This window comes from Myxine glutinosa, chromosome 6 (assembly GCF_964187855.1).
Source record: "Myxine glutinosa chromosome 6, kmMyxGlut1.1, whole genome shotgun sequence".
In the NCBI taxonomy this organism is placed as follows: Eukaryota; Metazoa; Chordata; class Myxini; order Myxiniformes; family Myxinidae; genus Myxine; species Myxine glutinosa.
The window spans coordinates 17,413,533-17,420,876 of record NC_136266.1 but is presented as its reverse complement, the minus strand read 5'-3'; the positions used below and the strand labels follow the sequence as shown (position 1 = coordinate 17,420,876).

Genomic DNA, 7,344 nt, shown 5'->3' with positions numbered 1-7,344 from the left:
GACGCAAAGAGCATTACATCAAGCACCATCTTTTTATACCAGGCAACGGCAACGGCAACGCACTAACGCAGACCTCGCTCGGCCCTGCCCACTGCGACCTCTCTCGGCCCCGCCCATAGCTGCCTCGCTCGGTCCCGCCCACAGCGACCTCGTTCGGTCCCGCCCACAGCGACCTCGCCCGGCCCCGCCCACAGCGACCTTGCTCGGTCCCTCCCACAGCGACCTTGCTCGGTCCCTCCCACAGCGGCATCACTCCGCCCTACACGGCACTATCTATATATTATTCGTACAATGCCGGGTACTTCTGCTCGCTGAAAAAAAATCTTTGTGAAACATGCTACTATCTATGCTAAATCATGCTAAATGCTAATCATGCAGAAGTACCCGGCAAAAACGCAATTGCTTTTCGCTCTGAAATACGTGCGAACGTGGAACTGAGTTAATGGCGGCAACGAACATCACGTGATCGCTCTGAGCGAATCAGCGCGCTGCTCTGCTACTGGTCAGATTCCGGTCATAATATTTCGCGCTGAGATAAAAATATGGTAAAAAAATATTATGAAATAAATATTTCGGTCGGCCATGTTCGTCCCAGGCTCACTGGCCATGTCTGTGCCAAATATCAAGTACGTGAGCCTCTCCGTTTAGGAGTCTACCGGTAACATTACTTACATACACACACACACACACACACACACACACACACACACACACACACACACACACACACACACACACACACACAAACTGTGTTATATATATATAGATGATGTCATCGCTCACGTGGTCTAGCAGCCATACTGGATCAAAGAAAAAAAAAACCCTTCCAAAACATAAGAGTTGGCTCGCACCAAGTTGACTGCACAGGGTAAGTATTTTATGAATACCATTTAGTTGTTTCATTGATGAAAATGTCTCAGTGAAATGAAGAACAAAAATTGAGAGTTCATAGTGCAAGAAGCCATAAGAATAATTCCTCTGTGATCTTTTAAAGGGATTTTAGAAGCAAATTTCCTGAAATTTCCTATTTGTCACTCTTTTTGTGACGCTCTTTCCTCATAATCATTGGTCTGAAAGTAAAGATTTTATAAGCATTTATGGGATGTGCAATGTTTTTATGGGACACGCTGTATAACAGGACAGTTTGTAACTCATGGAGACACATGAGATAACACTGCTTTCATTTCTATTTCAAGTGACTGGGGTATTTTTTTTTTCTCTGCCACTTGACAAACTGATGGTTGCCATGGCAACATGTCACTGACGGTTGAGGCTCATATATGTTGTTTGGGCGTGGAGGGAATTAATGATTCATGGGATGTAATATAAGTATGGTGAGTCAGATGGTGTAAAAGAAAAAAAGGACAGAGGGATGCAATGATAAGGATGGAGTTTGTTTGGACAACCTTCCTGATGAGAAGTTTCTGCTGATAGATCACGTTATCAGGATGGAAATGATAATAAGCTAACTCATCCGTATGATTAGTTTGAAACAATTGATATTATCGAGCTGTACAAAGACCTCATGGGTTCGGAAAATATTGTGATATATATATATATAATTATATATATATATATATAATTATATATATATATATATATATATATAATTATATATATATATATATATATATATAATTATATATATATATATATATATATATATATAATTAATATATATATATATATATATATATATAATTATATATATATATATATATATATATATATATATATATAATTATATATATATATATATATAATTATATATATATATATATATATAATTATATATATATATATATATAATTATATATATATATATATATATATATATATATATATAATTATATATATATATATATATATATAATTATATATATATATATATAATTATATATATATATATATAATTATATATATATATATATATATATATATATATATATATATATATACGTATATATATATATATATGCGGCCAGTGCCCGGCTTTTCCAGTATAGGCCTAGTTTTATCATCATATTCGTAGACCGCGATGGAGCGAGGCCTGGATCCAATACGGAAACCACAGAGGCAGTCACAGGCAGTCAAAGTGTATGACGTCACAAACAACCAGACCACACGGGAACTTGTGGGGGAGGCGGGCAGCAGGATGTCTGTTCCCTCCATTTTCCAAACCACATTCCACATCACAGGTTTAGTCCCAAGTAGCGTTTGCTGGAGAATGACAGCACATGTCCGAACGGTGGAAACAAGGACAAATTCTCAAACAATAGCTGTCTGTATTTTTATTGTTCGTCCAGTATAATTCCATTGCGCACTCCATCATCATGCTCCTAGTCTACTGTACAGAAAATCCAGGATTTCCAGCAGATCATAATTTCTGGAACAGATGGTTTTGATCGTCATGTCACATGTCCTGCCCAGACTTTATCTTTGGAAACAGATGTTGTCGTGAACGGGTTTAGCATCTCTCAGGAGAAGGGAATTGGTTGGGACGGGTTTTTGGAGAGGGCACACCTCCCCAACGTTTTTATTGTTAAATATAAACACAAGTTTTCAACAATGGGATCCACCTGATGAAGATATAAACAGGTTCACCTGAAGAAGGGAATTGTTTACACCTGAATAAGCGACATTTATGTACACCTGAACAAGGCAATTCATATACACCTGAAGAAGGCAATTGCGTACACCTGAAGAAGGTAATTTGGTTCACCTGAAAAAGGTCATTTGGATACACGTGAATAAGGCAATTTGGATACACCTGAAGAAGGCAATTGCGTACACCTGAATAAGGTAATTTGGTTCACTGAAAAAGGTAATTTGGATACACGTGAAGAAGGCAATTTGGATACACCTGAAGAAGGCAATTTGGATACACCTGAAGAAGTCAATTTGGATATACCTGTAGTTGGTAATTGGAGGAGCAACTGTTGTATTTTTTGCACAGATTGCCTCATCATTGTGTTTAGATCATAATTAAAAGGTCAGAGTGTCAAATGTTGTCTTCCATGCTAATCTAATTTAGGCTTACCCATCTATTTAGGTTCCCATACAATGTAATATGACGACCCATATAATATTAACTTTTATGTGAGCATTTTAATAAATTACCTGGAGATGATATGCTCATACTCATGTGTTTGCAATGGTTAGGTGCATAACGCATGAGAGGTCTGTCTGGAAGTAAAGTAGACCTTCAATAACGTGAGCAACCACAAGTAACTGAACACGACAGGAAACCACCAACGGTGACCGTTGGGAATGCGTCCATAGCAACGACATTCAACAGCTGCAGTTGGGATTGCGTCCATAGCAACGACACTCAACAGCTACAGCGACCAAGGGGAGGAACTCTTAAAGGAGACAATATTGTGCATTCTACAAATGCTTTGTACGATAACTGTAATGCAGACAATATCACAACTTGGGTTATATCACTTGAAGAGATTACTGGACATGGTGGAGGCTCATATGAGGAGCAGTCCAAATGGGTTTTCCTTCCAAACCATTAAGAAATGGTCTTACATCAGCAAAATTCAACACAGACATTGGTCCTTTCTCTGTGTTGTCAGTGAAGAAGATTTTTTTTTAACAGTGGTAGGAATTTCCTGATGTCATTGGAACAAAGCCAAGTTTTTATCTCTGAAACACTTAGGAACCAGAAGCTGAACAGTTTATGTTTTGTATCCCACTTATAGGCCGGATCTGGATTCGAATCTGAACCAAAATCAAATCGTCTTGTTCTTGTAAACTAACCAACTCATCCCCAAAGTTTTGTCTTAATCCGTCCATTTTGCAATGTGTATGTTAGGGTTAGGTTTGTGAAGTAAATGTTAGCTCTTTCACGAGCCTCGATGCAGTATACAAAAAAGAAAGAAAAAAAAGAAGCAGGACACAGGGCAACCTTAAGCAGTCTTATATTATACCCCAGGACAAAACGAACAGACTCACACGAATAGGGATTGGCAGGAAGGAATGGCTGGAAGGAGGAGAAGGGTCCAGGCAGATGGTAGGCATCGAGGTCCGGGCCGGTGCGCAGCGTCGAGGTTGGCTCCAGTCCACGCTCTGGCTTGAGGCGAAACCCGGCGGCAGCTGCATGTATTCGTTTCACGCGGGGCTGGCAACGTGAATGGATCGCTTAATGTCAGCGGACCCACTCTTCGGCCTCCCGATCCTTCGCACTCAGCTCTCCTCTCTTTGATCGCTTGACGCACTCATACCTCTCACTCATCCGTTCATGAACCCTCTCACTCGTCTGTTCAAGCAGTCCCTCGCAGCCACTTTTATTGTCCGTGTAGAAATCAAGCCGCCGGCTCCGATGACACGCCTACCGGTTGGCTCACCTCGGCGCTGGTTGGCCGGTAAGGGCTCGCTGACTCCACCTCCGATGACGAGTCGACGTGCCACACCTTGTTCTTGTGGTTCTGCGCCTTCTTCCTCGGCTTAACCGCATGGCTTATGGCGGCGTGGTGCCAGCAAAACAGCCCAATGCAAACGGCGGCGAACGCTGCTGACAAACGAAGTACCACAATTTGGAGAGGGAGAGAGCAAAATGGACGGAATGGGGCCTATCTTATTTGATTAATGCAACGCAGATTCAACTATTGGGAACAGATCCTTAACTGAAACACATAATAATGAAATAACTAAGGAGAGGTCCTATGGTTCGCTACGTGTTGTACATGGACTAACTAGGGTGCGATCTTTAACAAAGCCAATTGATGGGGATATTTACAGGGGATCATTTATAAGGGAAACATTTACTAAAATTTACTAGTGAAGGTTCTAAAAACCGTAACGATATATACATACAGTATACTTGTTATGAATTTTGGGGTAGAGTGATATATAGATTCAGGTAGATCTGTATAGGTAGATGCTCCGATGATTGGGGGTAGGAAGAACCATTTTGATGTACATAAGTAGAGGACCTGTTTCGCCCAGATGTCGGATTAAGCTCGTATATTTGTGGTCATACAAGGATCGCCTTGTGTTAACTAGCGTAGGGATTATGTTAATTCCCCTGTTCGTGAGAACTTATGATTTATCCTTCATCCCGTATGGCAACGCACTGGACACGTCGAGCAGGAAAGGCCCATTAGCACCACACATACTAATTAAATCCCCCCCCCCCCCCCCACAATGAAAGTCGCTGGAAGTGCCCACGCATTGCGCCAACATGGCGATAAAACACAGCACAGGCAGGCACGGAGTCATGCCCAGAAGGACTCGCTATTGGGCAGGAGTCGATCAACCAAAGGCCAGAGTAAGGAAGGACTTGTGATTGGCCAGGGGCAGAGCAAGAAGCAACCCGCTGATTGGTGGAAGGAAGTGACGCACTGATTGGCTACCAACCAATGGCATGAAGCGACACGGCCATTGTTGGAGAACTGGGCCCAGTGCGGGTGGCCTGCGGGGGTTGGTGAAAACGACGTCACGACTCCGTGGATAAAAGAACACTCTGACGGACATTTTCCCCTCTTGCCCTGGACTTCACCTCTTGCCTTCTCTCCCGCTTGCCCCTCACGCCTTCCTTCGCCATCGACTATCTCCTCTTGGTTCCGGACTCTGGTGGAAGACGGTTGAGCAAGCACGAAGAGTTGGGTTCTCCGTGTGAGCGACGGGCGTACCAGCGCGGCTTGGCAAGGCAGGGGCGAGCAAGATGGCTGGTGAGGCCTGGCAGCGCGCGAACGAGGCGGACTGAGGCCTACTTCCCACTGACGACCGGGCGGTTCCCACCAATGGACCGGACGAGCCGACAGACCCCGAGAGGCTGAGCTAAGCCCCCCCCCCCCACACACACACCCTGTTATTTTTTTTATCTGTCCTGTGTCTGTGTTTAAGTCTGGTGTGAGGGATCCCGATTTAGGAGTTTAGTTTATCGCGTTCCCTTTGTATCCCTGGCATTCCGTTGTAAATAAATCCTCACATTATTTTCCCTGTATATTCTAAAGCCGTTTTCGTTTGAGTTACTTTTTGCAGGATTGAAGACTGCTCGGCGGATCGCGTCAGGTAAAAGCTTCCAGCTACTTCTTCTTCTTTCTTCCTCCCGCGTGTAGATATAAAATCCGCATATTGAACCGAACACCTCGAATTAACGCTCGATTTGCTATCTGTGATTTCCCGGTCTTTACCGAAATCACGGGAAATCACGCGACAATATATATTTTTATATATATATATATATATATATATATATATATATATATATTAGATAATATTATCTATTATATATGATGGCTTTTGGCCCCATCTCTCAATGGTGAAGAATTACTTTTAAAATTCTTGTATCCAGATCCGAATCTTCACCAAAATGGAAACATTTCGTCCTATCACGCACCAAACTTGTCCACCAAATTTCGTCTGTAACTGTCCATAACTTTTTCGATATCCTGCTTACAGACAGATAGACAGACAGACAGGAGTGAAAACATAAGTTCGGTCCACCTTCAGTGGCAGAGGTAAAAAGAACGCCTTTTGACGATGCTGGATATAATAATCTACCTCGACAACAACAACAACAACAACAGGCATTTTAAGGCCATTTTCCCTGCTAGAGTAGGGGTTAGCCTTGCGGTCCCCATGACAATCTTCTCCATTTTGCCCTATTTTCTGCATCTCTCCTTGTTAACCCCCTTGCACGCATTTCTTCTTCCACCACTTTTAGCCAAGTCTTTCTCGGTCTTCCCCGTCCTCTACTTCCTTCTACATTCATTACCTACACTCTTCCCAACCAGTCACTTTCATCCTTCCTCAACACATGACCAAACCATCTCAAACTGTTTCTCTTCACAACATCAATCACAGGCTCTATTCCCATCATCTTTCGCAATTCATCATTTGTCTCCCTCTCTCTCAACGATACTTCGCACATCCACCGAACCATTCGCATTTCCACCCTTTCCAGCCTTCGTTGCTGCTCTACGTTCATGACCCATGTCTCGCTCCAATAAATCATAACACTTCTCACACATGCAGCATACACCTTTCCCTTCAGCTTCAACGACTCTCCCCTCCTCATCAGCACGCCACTCAGTTCCCGAAACTTCTTCCATGCACATCTCACTCCAGCAACCGTTGCCGAGTCTGATCCACCTTCTCCATTCAGCATGTCTCCGAGGTAGCAAAATGTTTTCACACCTTCCAGCTTCACGCCGTCTCCAAGATCCAACTAAACATTTCCTCCATCTGCAGCTCCCTCTGTGCACACCTTACACTTGAATGTAGCTGCCACACTGGTTAATGACCCTCTCAGACCACTACATTTTTGATGAACCCACTCAGCGCACATTGTACACTGAATGGAGTTCACTCCGACACCCTTCCTGCACACAG

General features: G+C 42.9%; 1 protein-coding gene across 1 annotated transcript in view; it reads right to left on the bottom strand.

Annotated features, from left to right (window-relative positions):
• Positions 1–4,266, bottom strand: part of TRDMT1 (tRNA aspartic acid methyltransferase 1) — a 66,337-nt gene extending 62,071 nt beyond the window's left edge. The window contains exon 1 of the mRNA XM_078779642.1: positions 3,961–4,266. The gene's annotated coding sequence lies outside the window, so the exon portion shown is untranslated. The remainder of the gene's footprint in view (positions 1–3,960) is intronic.
• Between the last annotated feature and the right edge of the window lie 3,078 nt (positions 4,267–7,344).